Raw genomic sequence first — 18,242 nt, 5'->3', positions numbered from 1 at the left:
TGGTGGTTTCCCTCATCACACAGATAAGCCACAGAATACGGAAAGTGCCTCTAATCCATAAAGCAACCCTTACTCATTGAGTGAGGTATAAAGAATGTGCTACTTTATAAGAAGTGATGAATATCTTTTTCCCTATATAAACATGTGTATGTAGTAGCTAAATTCTTGTTTACAACGTCGTATATCTCCGAAATCGTTAATTGTACAATAAAACTTATCAAAATGTTATTTTCAAGAATACGTTACAGGAAAGTTATTCAATTTTTTGCATATTTCTAAACTTTCATATCAGTATTCACTTGTCTGTTTCCGTATCTGCTAAACGGCCAATCTGAGATAAAAACTTATTAAAAACAGAAATGTTTCTTTTTGTTACACGAGGGCTATTTGCGCTAGCCGCCCCTAATTTAGTAGTGCAAGACTAGAGGGAAGGCAGCTAGTCATCACCACCCAACGCAAACTTTTGGGCTTATCTTTCACCAACGAATAGTGGGATTGACTGTAACGTTATAAATCCCCCCACGATTGAAAGGGTGCATATGTTTGGTGTAATGGGGATTTGAACTCGCGACCCTCGGATTACGAGTCGAGTGCATTAACAACTGAGCCATGCTAAACCTTTTGTAATGGAATTAATGAAAACAAAAAAGGGACTTTCTTTCTCAGCAGATTTAAATAAATGTTTCGAATATTGGAGTATGAACGATGAAAAGGTTGCATAAAGAGAGTAATGTGTTTGAGTACATGTGTTTGTTGTTGTTTGGTTTACATATATATGTATTTTATATCGGTATACATATACATGTATTATTTCGTTGTACGAAGTCGAATAAGCTGGTTAGAAATGAATTAAATCTCTCCTTTGACACTTTTTATAGAAATAACAACTGTCAAAAAGCGCTCCCTTCCGTAGCGGTCTTTCCTTGCACTCGATTGAATTACAAAGAATGGTGGCATCCAGTGGAAAAAAAAAATCCCAGTGGCTACTTAGGGAAGCTGAGTGTTCTAATGTGTTTGATGCGCCCATTGCATCAAAACCTAGGGATTTTGCCAATAATTCAGTAGAGTTAGTTTTCTTTGTTAAAAATAAACACAATGCAATTTTTCTTATTAAAATAACACATGGAAAGAAAAAACACGGTTGTAAACGACCAACTAGATAATAAATTATACTGCATATACACTGTGATCCAAGGCATTAGGTTGACTGCACATTTTTTATTTATTCATCACTATTTTTAGAAAATTTAACTTTGAATTGTTTCAAATTGCATTTGCTAGTTTAACAATTAAACGTATGTTACGCAGTTGCAGACGCTAGAATGGATTTCCAGAAATAAAACTGTGTTTCACTTAACTTACATGACGTGCAGCCAAATTGGTTTTATACACCGCTCATAGATCTGCTAATGTGATTAACTGGTCACAAATGAAATTATTTTATTCTTGATGACTAGTTACCCACTTGAAATTAAAATGTATCTCAGAACAACTGGCATGGGTATTAACATTTTTACTGATAACCAAAGAACAACGTTTCGACCTTCCTTGATCATCTTCAGGTTAACCTGAGATACAGATTATTTTATTGTTGCATTTGTACGGATTCATTAGCTGAAGAGTGAGCATTCGTTTGGATATGATTATAAAAATTATATTACATTAGTCGTATCTTCATTTTTGGTTTTGTGTGTGAAAGCCGGAAGTCGATTGTACAAGGAACTCGTTTCACAGAAAAACAAACCAAGATACTATGCATGGTAACAAAACACAGTTTATTTTATAGTTGCTCTCCGCTAGTATAGCGGTAAGTCTACGGATTTACAACGCTAAAATCAGGGGTTCGATTCCCCTTGGTGGGCTGAGCAGATAGCCTGATGTGGCTTTGCTATAAGAAAAACACACACATTTTATAGTCGGGAATCTACGAGCAATTTATAGTGTCCTATCTGTTTTAGATCTGAAAAACTAAGACACTTTCTAAAGTTTCTCGTCACTGCGAATTACTTCACCACAGCACCAGTGGCGGCGCCAAGATATTTTCGTTGGGGGGTGGGTGGGGTGGGGTGGATGAAGTATATGAAATATAGATGGTAAATTATAATAATGTAAATACCAAGGTACATTTCAGAAAGGTGTGCTATTTTGAACTGCGTTTTCAATGCAGTTTTCATTGAAAACTCATACTCTGATTAATAATTCATTATTACAAAAATAGAAATAATTTGTTCATGAAAATATGCGTACATGTACGCAGAGCGTACACCATGGTCAGCGGCTCGGTGATCATACGTTTAAGGCGTTCGAGGCGGGAATCACGCGCTCGAACAAAGCAAACCCGCGGCCTGGATATTGAATGGTCAATGTAGCACCAAAACAAAATGTCTAAATTGCAATTGACCTTCACAGATCTTCATAAGATCACATTATTCATACAGGCCAAACTGTGATTGTGATATTGTTCTTATTATAAGTGTGACAAGCACCTGTTACAATAATGTAACTACTACATTACATTAAATTAGGCACTTCTAAATAGCCCAATGACAATTTCAAAATTCATTTTAGAATTGCTTAGAAATACTATTTGGTCAGTTAACATGTCAGGTTATTATCTAAACATAAGTATAACATTAATTGGATTGCAAGTCACAATTTTAAGTGTATGCCACAATCATCAGTACAATTTTGGATGGCTGATACACAATGCAAAATGATCTCACAGAGGACACAACACCGGCTAAATGCCTCATAGTTTTGACCTATACACAATTCACTTATACATGCATGCTATGTTTTACTTTTCAATAAAAGATAAATGAAATTAATGGGTAAATACATGTGAAACCTTTTGTTTATCAAGTAAAATCCCTGATGATCTGTTGTAACTTGAAATCAACGTGGTTGTCTAATCTTCGTCAAAGCTCAAGACAGAATGGCATTACACAGAGAGCGGCAATACAGCGCATGAGTTTCAATGCATTCAGTACGTTGCTTGGGATGCATGACACATACTTCCGTCTTAATGAAGACGTTGAGTTCTACACACCAGTGTCTCTTTGATGTTAATTGTTAAGCAACAACGACAATTGTGTTTTCCATATTTTATGAGTATATGCAGGTAACAATTTTGGGGGGCTGAGGGGGGCTTGGCTCATTTTTTTGGGGGGTCAAGCCTCCTCTTGGCGCCGCCACTGCACAGCGATTATAAGAGAAGTGTAAGTCCATAGTGTTTCTTTGTGTACTGTGTTATCTGTTTAAACTCCATTATGCCTGAACACATCTATATTACGCCAATGTTAACCGTACACGATCGTGCGAACAGCAACGCTCCCTACAATTTTGTACCCGTTTACTCTCTCATCCCTGAGACATGTGCCCGGTAACAGTTAATTTCAATCTATCTTTGTTAACCTAAAGATGATCTTAGAAGGTCGAAAGGTTTTTCTGTTCTTTATTTTAATTAAAGTTTTAATACCCATACCACCGTTCTTGAGAATACATTTTTACTTCAAGTGGGTTTCTTGTCACCACGAATCATTTTGCTGTTAGTTCCTGACTTTCAAACCACTTTCTATTATCACTTTAAAATACCTAAATTCCATTAATGTTTTCTTTTTTTATATTTTTAAAGTAAATGTTAAATTGATAAGTGACCAGTTCATGCTCATGAAGAATATTTTACGTATACTTTGTTAAACAGCCTGTATTTTACAGATGCCTCTTATTCAGGCTCTATAGAATAGTCCGTGGTTTACTGATGCCTCTTATTCAGGCTCTGTAGAACAGTCTGTGGTTTACTGATACCTCTTATTCAGGCTCTGTAGAACAGTCTGTTGTTTACTGATGCCTCTCATTCAGGCTCTGTAGAACAGTCTGTTGTTTACTGATGCCTCTTATTCAGGCTCTGTAGAACAGTCTGTTGTTTACTGATGCCTCTTATTCAGGCTCTGTAGAACAGTCTGTGGTTCACAGTTACCTCTTACGTTGGCTTTGTAGCACAGCCTTTATTTACAGATACCTCTTATGCCGGCTGTGTAGAGTAATCTGTGTTTTACAGATGCCTCTTTTGCAGGTTCTGTAGACTAGTTTTGGTTTACAGATACATGTTATGCAGGCTCAGTAGAACAGCCTGGGTTTTACAGGTACCTTTTATAAAAACTCTACAGAACAGCAGATGTTCACAGGGTTTTCTATGAAGGTTTTGTAGAAAAGTCTATGTTTATCTCTTATTTAGACTCTATAGTTCTTTAAAGAACCACTGACCTGATTCTTAAAACCATAGAGAACATGAAAGAAATGCACTGGGTAATGGTGTTATAATCATGCGGACGTTGCTTAATAGTTGGACTCCTTCTAGTCTGTGACTCTAAATTAGGGATCTCTATACTTGAACCTATTTTTTGTTTTTCTTGCAATCCAAATAATTATATGTTTCTGCAATATGTAGAACCTTATAATATATTATAATATTTCATTCTTAGCAATCAAACGAGGATTTATATCCCCACATTTTGTCCTTTCGACAATCCAAACAATTACTTTTTTACTCTATTATAGCTTTCTTAAAACATAACACATATTTTTATTTTTATAGTGTCTTTTGTTTTTACCATTCATGCAGTTTTTATATTATTATAATATATTTTTTCTAGTAATTAAATGAATAGTTATGACCCTATAATATGTTTTTACAATTCAAAAGTATTGTTCCTACAATATATTTTATTTTTAAAGACCAAGTAAATATATTTATTGCAAGATGTTTTTCATAAAACGTAGAAATATTTGTATTATTATAGTCTATCATTCATACAAACCAAATAAATAAAATCGTAAATTATTATCAAAAGCAAGTAGTTGTTTAAGAGTAGACTTTTTATGCTCTAGATCTGGAATTTTGGCAAATTATACACGTAACTTAAGCAGTCATTAAATTTCAAATTATTGTAATTTTCACACGTAAAATGTTTGGAAAGACATTAAAATTGAAATTAATTTATTGCGCGTTCCTTTAAAAAAATGCCAATTTGGTGATTTAAGAGATCGGTTTGTTTGTAGGAGTTATTTATTTCAAATTAGATTAGTTTTATTTTTTTCATTAACGTTCCGAATTTTACATTTTGTTTGTAATGTTTTTACATTTGTTTGCTAATTGGTAGAAAGGGATTCGACTCCTGCTACGCTTGTAGTTAATATTCTGCCATGATAATAATGGGCATAGAAAACCTTATTTCTTACTAAAATAATATTAGCATTTCTGCAAATCTTAAATTCTGAAATGTAGCAAATGTAGGTAAAACATAGAATATATTTGGGTCATTATTATTGTTTTCTATAATGTTATTCTTTTAATAATATTTTTAGTGAACATGGAAAAACTTAGAGATATTAATGTTGCGTATCTTGTTTATGTATTCAGCTAAACTTCACATCCACAATTATTCCATGCGAAAAACTACATTATGCTAATATAACGCCGGTAAATGTTTCCATTCGTCCTTTTATTCGGCTATTGTTACGAGCTAGCAGAGTACCCAGTGCTACTCAGAAGAAAATGTCTTTAACTAGTACTTTATTTACATGCTAATATATTGATCTCCTGTAAAGCTTTTCTGTAAACAATATTTTTGTCTTGTTTTCAGGAGCAAAGAAGAGATTACGAGAATGGAAGCAAATGAAAGCTTCACGAAGTTTTTAGTTCGTTTTAACACATAATTCATTACGGATAGAATGATTATAAGCCCTCACACAGAGGAGAAACGTGAATTATAGCCATCTTGACCACACATTCCAAAAAAAGAAATATTCGGACTTTTTAATTTGAGACTAATTGGTCGTCCTGTTTATCAATAAATTGCTATAATGGTCACTTTGATCTTCCTTTGTGGCCTTAATTAAGGCATAGCGGCCACAGCCTATGTTACTTCCCACACAAAGTTGTGTCTGATGTCTATATCCTGAGATGAGAATTTGAAGGTTTAAAGATGTGATCAAGCATGAGGAACAAATCCACACAAAGAGAAGACACTTGCGCTTATTTATATGTATTAATATAAGTTTTTATTTTATTTATACAAGTCTGATATTTTTAAAATCACTTATGCATTTCTGTTTGAAAGTTAAACCAACTAGCATTAGTTAATGGAAATTATTTTCCATCAAGATTAATAATAAAGACAAAATGTTCATAGATTTTACGCCTGAAAATGTGGAACATAATTATGAATATCGATTCTTGTTAAATAAAAAGAAATGCATTTATATGATCGAATTTACCAATTTATTGTAATTTTTAAAAAAAACAAAGGTCATAGTTAATTATCTAGTAAGAATGACACGAGTTTAAAGTAGAGGGACATGAAAGACGAAGGACTGTATGAAACAGTCAAATTTAACAAAGAAATATATAAAATGTGTAATATAAACTGCTACACCTAAAGGTAAATATATGTATACAAAGGGTATTATTTTATATTAATACTAACTGATGTACCTGTTCAACATAGGAAAAGGTACAGGAAGCATAGACCAGGACACCGACCCAAGTATGCCACTCTACGTAAGATCTTCATGGTACATTTTAGGTTTGGTAACAGTCTAGCAAGCGATTCGGCAGTTACATACACATAGACTTTTGTTAAACAATGGTTTATATTTTGCTTATTTTTCAATATGCTAAGTGGTTTTGAAGTTTACAACGGTAATTTTCAGCTGTAATTCGATAAAATTATATGGATTTCACGTTTCCATGACAACATAAGTAACAATCAATAAGTCATCTTGAAAACAAACAGCATATCATGAAAATAACATTTTTTTATCTTTTGCTATCAGAGTTATTGACTGAATCTCTTTTAATGATACATGTTTTGCTTATTGAAGAATAATTGCCTGAAGAGCAAAATTGCTATGAATCACAATAAAATAAATACATATGAATAATACATCATACAGAAATGTTCAGTAGCAGTGAAATAAATGCTCATGGGTTTGGGTACACAACAGGTTATAAGTAGGTGGTTTTATTGATTATCCAGCAATGGCAACCGTCTCTGACACGTGCTATGTGTCAAGCAGAAAATATCACTGTCATATCGCCCAGGTAGCTACCAAGTCCTTCTGTAGTAAATCTCACGAGGAAGCCACACTGGTGACAAGCCAACATGATAACACAAGTTACAATAGCTATGAATAGCGTAACGAAGATTTCGTGTTATAACGGACTTACTAGCTGTTCTAAGCAGTAATTGACGAAGGCGTCTAAAGAGAATAAATATTATCTTCTAGACCTTAAGATTATTAAACATCAAACTATACTTTAGGAATAATATATAATACAATTAATTCTTTTAAATGAATACTCTGCATCTGATTGGATACTAAGAAAATTAGAACTAACAGCGAGTATTAAAAAATTCAAACAAAAACAGAAGAGTCGGATGACTAGAAAGACGGAGAGAGAGAATTACAATTTTTTACTGCCAAAACACGACACCTAACCATAAACTGTCACCGAGTCTGATGTTGACTGGTTGCTATGGTAGCCCAACTTTGTTAATTTGTATGATACGGAACCCGATGGAAGAAACGCACACTTAAGAACAGACAAGAACTGTCTTTAAACACAAGTCAGTAAATATCAACTTTGAAACGAGAAGGAAGGACCTGTTTTTGTGGATTCATTTATATAATCAGGTAGGTCTGAATAGGTGTTATTAATTTATAGAAGAACAGATATACTTAAAAAATAAACTGATATAATTCGAATTTAGAAAAACAAACATCTATAACACATTTATTGTTTGTAATATTAAATGAGGTTTTATAACAACGACACGGCTTTTTGAAAGTGCAACAGTAGGCACTATGTAGATATACAGAAGAAAGTTGTAGTGACCATAAGTCATGGTTAATATTACGAATTATTTACATAAATGATATATAATATTTTAGGCAAAACAATCATAATGTGAAAAAACAAGAAAAGTTGCAAGCGGAGAAAATAAAAAAAACTAAGTTTAACTTACGACTGCACCTTCTTTAAATGTGAAATCAATATAGTGTGATGAACAGAATTTACCTCAACCTCCAAACCACTACACCCAGTTGTGTACATGTTTTGGGTAAAAATACGAAACGCTAGTTTTATTAGAATTCATAATTGTTAGAACTATTCTAATAAAAGAAAATGGTTATTACAGCGGTGACAAAATAAAACGAACAGCTTTTAAAAAGAAAGTAACTATTTTGTGGTATTTTAATATCACAAATTATTAGTCTTTCTAGAGTATTTTTTATTCTGCCATATGTTCAGTTCAGATTGGAATTTTTTAATATTCTGTAAATAACTAGATTCCCTGACGTGCTTGAGTTTAGGGAAATATTATCTCAAACAAGTTAACATAACCTCTTATTAAATTCATTTAGTTTCTTTTATTATTATATAATGATAACATTTAATGAATATTAATGCTAAAACGTTAATATTCGTTGCCCCCTCAAGATAAAGCAGGTAGCTTAGTGTTGTTTAAATTATATTTTACTTTTTATCCAGGTCAAGAGACTTCATTTAAATCTAATGGAATGAAAAACAACCCCAATTAGATTTTATAAACGGGCACTTGATTCAAAAGGGTATAACTGTTTTAGTAATACAACAGTAATATAATTTACTTGTTTGAACATCAACAGTTAAGTAATTTTTATTGTTATAATGAGATAAGAGAAGGCACTTAACTGCGTTATCAAGAGTTAATACATCAAATTATTCTAACAGTATAGAAACTGTTGTTAATAGTTACACAAAACTGTGCTTGTATAATTTCAAAACCTTAGTATTTTGTCGTTTCTAGTTTATCTAAATTAACATTTCCATAACAGAAAATCACATATATTCTTAGAAAACAATTTTTTCAGGTACAAAATAGTTTATAACTCGTATCTCTAGATGAATGAATGCTTTTTAACTGGTTACATGAAATCTGTTAAATGTTTCAAATTATCCCAAATATGAATGAAAGTTCACTTCTTTTAGAACTGTTTTAATTCTTTTGTCGTTTTAGACAGTTCACTGCTTCTCCGTATTTTGTCACTGAAATAATTGTACTGTAGTTCTACAAAATAAACACTGTTCATCTCAACCCCCTTCTTCGCCATGAAAAAAAAACGAGACTTTTAAAACAAATTCAAGAAGGGAAAACCCCTTGCATTAAACATATATATGTTGTTACGATAAGTAGTTTGCTTGTTTGTTTTGAATTTCGCGCAAAGCTACTCGAGGGCTATCAGCGTTAGCCGTCCCTGATTTAGCAGTGTAAGGACTAGAGGGAAGGCGGCTAATCATTACCACCCACCGCCAGTTCTTGGGCTATTCTTTTACAAACGAATAGTGGGATTGACCGTCACATTATAACGCTCCCACGGCATGGCCAGGTAGTTAAGGCACTCGACTCGTAATCCGAGGGTCGCGAGCTCGCATCTCCGTCATACCAAACATGCTTGCCCTTTCAGCCGTGGGAGCGTTATAAAACATCAGTAGATCTGTTAAAACAAAAAATGTTTATGAAACTTTCAGCTGCTATTAAACAAAAAATTAATTTTTATGTTTATAACACATTTTTATGAAATGTCATAAAAATGTCAATATGCAACATACAAAATGCAATATATACAATATCGATTATTGAAATGTGACCTCAACGAAAGTTGCTTTTCCAGTCCTTATATACACTTAGTCATATGCATACAAGTCGGGGCAAGTGCTGATTACAGTACTGGTAGTTCATCAACTGATGTTAGATCTACATCTAGATATAGGTCCATCACTAGAAAAAAACAAGTAGTGACTAGAATTTATTAATTGATTTAGTATATGTGAACATACTGACGGTTATAAAGCTCTTCATATTTTCATGACATTAGAAGTGTATACAATTCTTTTATGACATTATAGCATATAACTCTGGATAAAATTCTACACCATGAAAAATCAAACAACTACCATCCCTCGTCCACTTAGGCCAACATTTCAACATTAGACACGTTATCGTCTGCAAGCTCTGGTTGAAACGCATTTGGTGTGATCACTCGTTATATCCATCTTCATCTTTGACTGCTGTTGCTATTTTTGTTTACCTTGTGTGACGTAGGTTTGCTCGCACAGTTCGCTATGTGGCGCTTTCCCTAGTTTTTCATAAAGCTAGCAACCTCATCAAGTGTGGTTTGGAGCCACATGAGCTTGATTGTTTCGTAACTTTTTAAAATCACATTATTTTTATTACAATATGATATACACATTCAAGCACAAAGAATGGCTTATTGTTTTTGGTCTTTAAATCTTTTGCGATGTTTAGAATCGTCTTCTAATGCTACGACAAAATGAGAATGTTTCACATACTTTTTGGACAGGATGCCAGTCCATAGCCTTTACACACACACATATATACACTGGAAAATGCCTTACTCAAGGATACAACAACTAGGCGCAAGACGACTTCGAATCTACAATGCTGAGTTAACTTGTCCAAAACACTATCCACCAAGCTACACCACCCTTTGTAAGAAGTGTTAAGTTAATATCTAATGGCGAACCAGTTCAAACACTATTCTATTTCAGGATCTATATTTTTATTTTCTTACTTTACACTGCTTCTAAGTTATAAACCTTTTGTTGTGAAGTGACCTTTATCAATTCATTCACCGTGTTGTTACGTTCAAATGACACAGAATTATTCATTTACTACCTATCTATGTCTTTTATTGTTTTGAGCCAAAGGTGTATAATAATTTGATAGTAAATGAGCAGAAAAACCTCGTATCACTAGAAAAACGCAAGATTAACATCTTGTTTCTTGGTTATTAGGCTTCCTTTTCAGTGATCTTAATATTTTAAGGAAATGATGTTAATTAAACCCTCAAAGTGTAAAAACACTTCCTCCAGGTTTACATCAATTTTCATACAACTATTTTGATTTTCAGGCACAGTATCACATGGGTTGAGCACCTGTATAATGAGCTATGAAGACATAAAATAGAAGCATTGGTATCAAGTCTGCGAAGGAGACATTCTATGATAAATAATACACGTTTGTTTAGAAATTGATAGATATGTGTTAAAAAAGGACATGTCCTTTTTTATGAGTAAAATTATTTTAATTACTAAACAGGAAAAAAGTGAAAAAAGCACATGTTTTAATCATGCTTTCTTATTTTATACCAAGTATTTAAAAATATAATTATGCTAATACTTTAACGTGAAATGTCTATATTCTCAATTTGCTTAATAAGAATTAAATCTCTTTGTGTAAGATACTTTGCAAACTTTGAAAAGGAAAATATTAACCAAAAGTATTAAATGTCAGTGTTATAAAACTACTTTCTGTAGTAAGCACATTCATACGTGTAAATGTTGACAAAGTTGTCCCTATAAGATAAAGCACCCGAATGAAGACTAAATATAGAAGAAACCTCTAGAAGAGCGTCTTTGTTGTGTTGAAATACAAAGTTAACTACTGATAAACAAATAACAAATAATATGATAGATAATTCAGAAACCATAAACTGCTTTAAGTTCATTGAAACCCTAAAGCACACAGCTTTCTTTTACGTACACCTATTTTCTTTTTTTTTTTACTATTTTTACTTGACTATTAGGTCACCAACTTTCAAAACTTTTCAAAGTATTATAATAATATAAGCACGATCAACTAGATTACACACTTACTTTTGATTACCATGTTTGAGTAGATTATTCATGTTATACAGTTACTTGCAAAAAATGGCCTGGCATGGCCAGGTGGTTAGGCACTTGACTCGCTGTCTGGGAGTCGTAAGTTTGAATTCCCGTTCCACCAAACATACTCGCCTTTTCGGCTGGGGGAGCGTTGCAAAGTGACTGTCAATTCCATTAGTCGTTGGTAAAAGAGTAGCCCAAGACTTGGCGTGGGTGATGATGACTGACCGTCTTTTCTCTAGTTTTCACCGTTAAATTAGGGAAGACTGGCGTGGGTAGCCTTCGCGTAACTTTGCGCAAATTTCAAAGACAAACGATTCGAAAGATATATATTTTCATTTTTCTTTACATTAATTCTTGAATTTTATATATTTATTCCTAATTCTACAATAAATAGCAGAAACTTAAAATATATATCTGCAATAGTACTTCATGAGCTTTGATGGCTATTTCTTGCTATTTATCATCAGTTAAACCTAAAATTGCAACTGCAAATGAACAAAAAAAAAAAGATTAATCGTACAGTTACATTTACTGACAGCGTGGAGTGGCCTTATAGTAGAGTTAAAATTGCATTATAAGATCCACAGTTAATCCCTTGACATATATGGTGGGTGGTAGATGCTAATGACAGGTTTCCTAACCTTTAGTCAACAGTTTAAACTTATGGACGGCGGTAGAAAGTCTTAGCAACTTTGTCATAAATATAAAGCACAAATACTCTTTATTGATTGAAGTATAGAACTAATTAAATTATAATGTGTTGTCAGTGACACTTCTATGTAACAATTACTACCTAGCATTTCCATATTAAATACCTTACTATTAGTGATTCTTACAAGAGAGTCATAGAAGGTATCATTTCTAATTACAATAATTATCTTAGGTAACATTTTGTCCTCTCAGTGCAATGAAATTCGTCTCCTTATATTTATTCTCAAGTTGACCATGTATTCCATAAATGCACTCTCCTATTAACTATTATCAATAAGCAAATTAACTGGAACGCACTAAATAAGTAATTAACAAGTCACTTAATAGAATTTTATATAAATTGAGCCAAAAAGAGTCATATTAAAACTAATCATATTTGGAACATAGATAAAGAGAGTTGAAGACATATTTCATAAACATAAAACTTACTTAAAGAAATTCACTATTTATAATAATAAACATGTTGTGATATGAAACACGTTACACAATAAAAAGGTTGCGTTTATTGTATTAAAACGATTTTAGAGTCTCACCATGTCGTTACATTTTATGTCGCCAAGTCCGGTCATGCTTATATAACAACCTTGCATTTTGACAATCGTCCTGCCATGTAGTTTCTACGTGGCTGAGTTATGTCTTATAGAATTTTAAAACTGTAATTTGCTGAGAAAATTAATGTGGATAACAATGTCACACATAATTTAACAGTAATTTCAACTTGAACTATTTCGTCGTTAAAATTATGAGTTTCAAAATATCTGTTAGTAATTATCGATAATCAATTGTGCTGCATCTGTGTTGTTTTCTTAGACCGATGTTATACAATAAGCTATCTGCACTCGATCTATCGCGTTGAATCAAATCTTGAATTTTAGCGTTATAAGTCTGTAAAATTTTCCGTTGATCCACCAAGGATATATCTGTATATAACGCAAGAAAAATACTTTTCATATTGTAGTAACGACAACTAATGGATATTTTACGGAGTACCAACAATCAACAGGTTAATTTCTTCTGCGACTTTCTGAATATTAAATCGTTCAGTGCATTCCTTCACGGGAAGCATAGTATTTACAACTAACAATACGACATACAACTTTATAAATAATATAAAATGAACTAATACTGAAGGCCAGAATCTTTGACACTATAGTGATCCAATATGATACACATAATGTGTCATTATTTACAACTCTTGTCAAATATTACTATTTGCTTACGGTGATGTAATAGAAACAATTTTCAATCAGAGTAAACTTTTTAAAGTTTCGATGAAATAGTTACTGTAAATATAATTGAACTGAGTTTCCGTGATTTGTTTGTTTTGAGCTGAGCACAAAGCTACACAATGGGCTATATATGTACTTTGCTCACTACGGAAATTAAATCCCTATTTCTGGTGGTATAAGTCAGCATTTTACATTTATATCGGTAAACGACTTGTCATTGGCTGTTATGTAAAATTAACGGGCACTGTATTATTACTTTATTGAATAAAACAACTTATAAGTGGTTCTTAATAAAAATACGAGTTTACAGCTTACGATTGATTTGATATGTTCTGTGTCATAATAAGACTGGCTTACATGCTATAATGTGGCCATATCTTGAAAAGCTTCTAAGATGTTTTACTTTTGATTGGTAACACCTGTCTTTGAACAAGGATCTGTGTCGTAATATAACAAAGTCTTGAAAAGTTTCTAATGCAACTCGTGGATATAAAATATGATTTTCTGAGCTGAACTTGTGCTGTAATACAGCAGTGTCTTGGAATGTTTCTAACGCAACTTGTTCTTAACTGGCTTGTATTTTTCATTGTTCATGACTATTCGAAAAGAACTCAACAGAACTGTCTTAAGTATTGTGTTAATACAGTTTCCCTTGAGGATTTCGTGTTGTAAATCAATTATCATATGGCTAGACTGAATTTAAGCAGTGACTTGGTGTTCATATAACATTACAATCGTAGACTTATTCAGTTATATTATTTCCGTATTTTAAGCATGATTATTCTCTACAGAAATATAGATGATACCCATTTTGTTTTATACATTCTGTTATAAAATTGTAGTCGGTCACTGTCTTGTTTCGAGACAATTCTCTGATTGTTGATTTGAAAACTACGATTGGTTTTCATTTGAGATTTAGCACGTCTCTATCGTACGAGATTTGTGCAATAAAAGCTAATTGTTAATGATTCTAGTAAAACCACATAACTTACATGGGTTGAAATCTTATTAGTTGTTGGTTAATGTGTAAATTAAGTCTCTTATTTGTAATACAGGCTATGTTCTTCTATACTTCGAAATCTTTCTTTCGTTTGAATAGCATACAATTAATTGTCAATCAAAGTTACTTGCTCATGAAAAATTCATTTTGAATTTTGTTCTTAAACTGAAAATTTAATGTTCAAAAGTTGCTATATTTTTAAAGTTGTCCATAGATGGCAGTAAAAGCATGAATAACATAACTGTTAAAGTGATGTTAAATTTTCAGTCATTAGTTAATTTTATTGATTAGGATGTTGGCATGTAAAAAAACAACATAGACACACTTATGTAACATATAAGTTAATGAGTAATACAAATCGTGAGAAACATTATTAAACAACATAAGATTTTGAAGGTATAATACTACTAAGTAGAAGAACAAATAATTATTAGTCATACCTTTGTTCTGACAATTATGTGCATGTTTATGAAATCTACAAAGCTGTCTGTATTTTACAGTTTCTTTAAAATTTGGTAAACGTAAGTTATATTGTGTTAGATATGGTTTAGCATATTTCTGATTCTGGTTGAGTTGAAATGCTTTAGGTACACCCACGATAGAAATATTTTTCTTCAAAATAATGTAATTCTTTGGTGTTTAAAACGATAAAAGCACTTAACTTTATTACATTACAAATAATACACTAAAACGATGTAAATATCGCTTCCACGGTAGCTTCTAAACACACGCCGTACATTCTTGATTTAACTTTATTGTGTTACAATAATGCAAAAGAAAAACGATGTAAAAACATTGCCATGGCAGCTTGCTGAACAGACGCTGTATTCTTGATTTAACGTTATTGTGTTTTAACAATACAAAAAAACACGATGTAAAAACATTATCATGGTCGCTTGCTGAACGTATGCTGTATTATTGAAAAGAACATCTTGGTTTGGAAACTGATAGTAGAAAAGTACAGGTTTTACATATAAATGTGTGTAAATTAGTTTTACTTCTATTAAGCCTTTTAGAGAAAGGAGTAATATTTCTTGCAATGTAAGTATTAACTGTACCTTATATGTTCTCATGTCAAGTCTCTTATTTGTAATACAGGCTATGTTTACAACATTTACAACATTATGTAAACCATTTACGTTTACTTTTAGACCTAATTTCGTAGTCACTTTTCAACATAAGCTCCGCAACTGAAAATAAGCCTAACTTCAAATACAACATTTCGGTATAAGCTGCGAGAAGTATAAATAACTCTGATAGAAAAAGTTATTTAGTTATTTAGTTAGATGCGATCGTAACGCATCGAGGAAATGAACAACAGAATAAAACTGAAACACTGACTGACTATTTTGCTGAATTCTCATTGAATATTTTCTCACCAGTCACTTACATCTACAGTTAACATTTCCATTCCTAGTAATGAGGTGGAACCATCCAGAACTATCCCCATGAACCCTATAGAGCTAGCGCTATCGTCCCGACCAGTAGCTCGCTCCCTTCGGTAAACAACCAAACTACAATATTTAAAATATAACTTACAGCAATAGAATAGTAAAAGTCTTGTGGTAGCAGTTGTTGTAATATTTAAAAATAACAATATTTGAACATTAATAATGTCCAGAAAAGTGGTGTGAATCTCTTGCAGTGGGTCATCCAAACCAAGATGAGAAAACTGACTTGTTGCTTGTGTTATATGCCAAACACAATCGGATTCTTCATCAGTTACTTCATCGCAGACAAAACGTCATCCCACGAAAGTGGATATGAATTAACCTCCAGATATTTAAATACATTAAAAGTGTTATATTTTTTGCAGTTTGAGTTTAATTTGAATGGGCTTAATGATGAAAATGGCATTTTTGAACCTTTGAAAATTTATAGTGTTTCACGACAGAAAAATTGTTATAATATGTGCAAAGAACAGACGACATTTCAACTGATACTGATGTTTTAACAATAGCAATTGCGTGTTTACTTTTGGTTGTGCTAAAACACTTACGGGCCTTCCATTTTATCCTGCTGTCTCTAGATGAGACACTTTTGACATGTGAAGATATCATCATGAATCAAACACCCTCTTTCAGAGTTTATCATAAGCCTAAGAATGCACAACTGATTATGATATGTCAATAGTAATTTGTGGCTTTCTTGTGTCCAAAGACTCATTTGTCTTTTGAGACGCAAATGAAGCACACATAAACATACGTTTACATATGGAAGTTAACAAATCGATAACTTACTCCTTCAGTGTGCATTAATTCAGTAAATCATAAGAGCTGTCCAGCAGGCCAGTCACGTATGGGAACAAACAAAATAATCCAGGGTTGCCATATCATCTGATTGTGGTTGGATGGTTTCAGAAGATGCAAGTTCCATTATGTAACGTCCTACAAGAGACGTCAATAGGTTACCATGAACTGATAAAGTGCAATTACCATACATCATATGCAGAAAGAAGAAAATGAGTCAAGGCAAACCTCCTAATCAAACAGATGTGTCAATGTGATGCTCGGTGTGAGTGTTAACAAGTCAGTAATAATTTGAACCTAAGTACACAATATCTAATACTGTTATACAATATTTGGTCTACTGATTTAGTGAACGAATTTTATTTTTAGTAATATTTTTTGTATAAAACCCTTGAGGCGAAAATTAAATTGCTGAAAGGGGAAACATTGTTTGTTTGTTTGTTTTGGAATTTCGCACAAAGCTACTCGATGGCTATCTGTGCTAGCCGTCCCTAATTTAGCAGTGTAAGACTAGAGGAAGGCAGCTAGTCATCACCACCTACCGCCAACTCTTGGGCTACTCTTTTACCAACGAATAGTGGGATTGACCGATCCATTAGACGCCTCCACGGCTGGGAGGGCGAGCATGTTTAGTGCGACGCTGGCGCGAACCCGCGACCCTCGGATTACGAGTCGCACGCCTTACATGCTTGGCCATGCCAGGCCACGAAACGGAAACAGCATACAGTTAAACAATAAAAGCTCTACGATATGTGCTACATGTTTATTTTCCTACCAGCAACAGTAATCCACCCACATGTAGTGTTGACTGTGTTTTATATCCCTATATGTGCACCATAATTTTCTAATCTGCCAGATAATTTAATATATATGTCGTTAATGTTTCAGGTTTCTATGTCCATGTCAATTCTTTTGTAACACTACGATCTATCACTGTTTGCCCTTGTTTTCATTTCCTGTATTTACATCTCAGTGTTCCTGTCGCCATTATGAACAATGTTTTATCACGTTCCCCTAAAGTATGCAGCGATCTTGGGTCTCTTTAGGATGTAAATGTTACAGGAGAGTAACCATTGCTTGGCGACCTTTTGTTTCCTAAAACTGTGTGTTATTTATTACGGCTAACGCATTTCTTGCTTTGCATTTACTTAACAGAATTTGATCGATTCCTGTGTGTTTATTTTCTAACCTGACCACAGATTTTAGTTAGTGGCTTCCGTACTTTTTATGACAACTACGTCATATCTCTCAACTCAATATTTTTTATTTGTGCTCTCAGGAAATATATAAAATGAAAATATAAAATATTACAAGAA

At 32.9% G+C, this 18,242-nt stretch overlaps 1 protein-coding gene across 1 annotated transcript in view; it reads left to right on the top strand.

Annotated features, from left to right (window-relative positions):
• Window positions 1–7,135: 7,135 nt before the first annotated feature.
• Window positions 7,136–18,242, top strand: part of LOC143232756 (uncharacterized) — a 52,715-nt gene continuing 41,608 nt past the window's right edge. Inside the window, exon 1 of the mRNA XM_076468567.1 lies at window positions 7,136–7,698. The gene's annotated coding sequence lies outside the window, so the exon portion shown is untranslated. The remainder of the gene's footprint in view (window positions 7,699–18,242) is intronic.

This window comes from Tachypleus tridentatus, chromosome 11 (assembly GCF_004210375.1).
Source record: "Tachypleus tridentatus isolate NWPU-2018 chromosome 11, ASM421037v1, whole genome shotgun sequence".
NCBI classification, from domain to species: Eukaryota; Metazoa; Arthropoda; class Merostomata; order Xiphosura; family Limulidae; genus Tachypleus; species Tachypleus tridentatus.
Note: the sequence above shows the minus strand (reverse complement) of the source record. Positions and strands in the feature narration are given on the sequence as shown.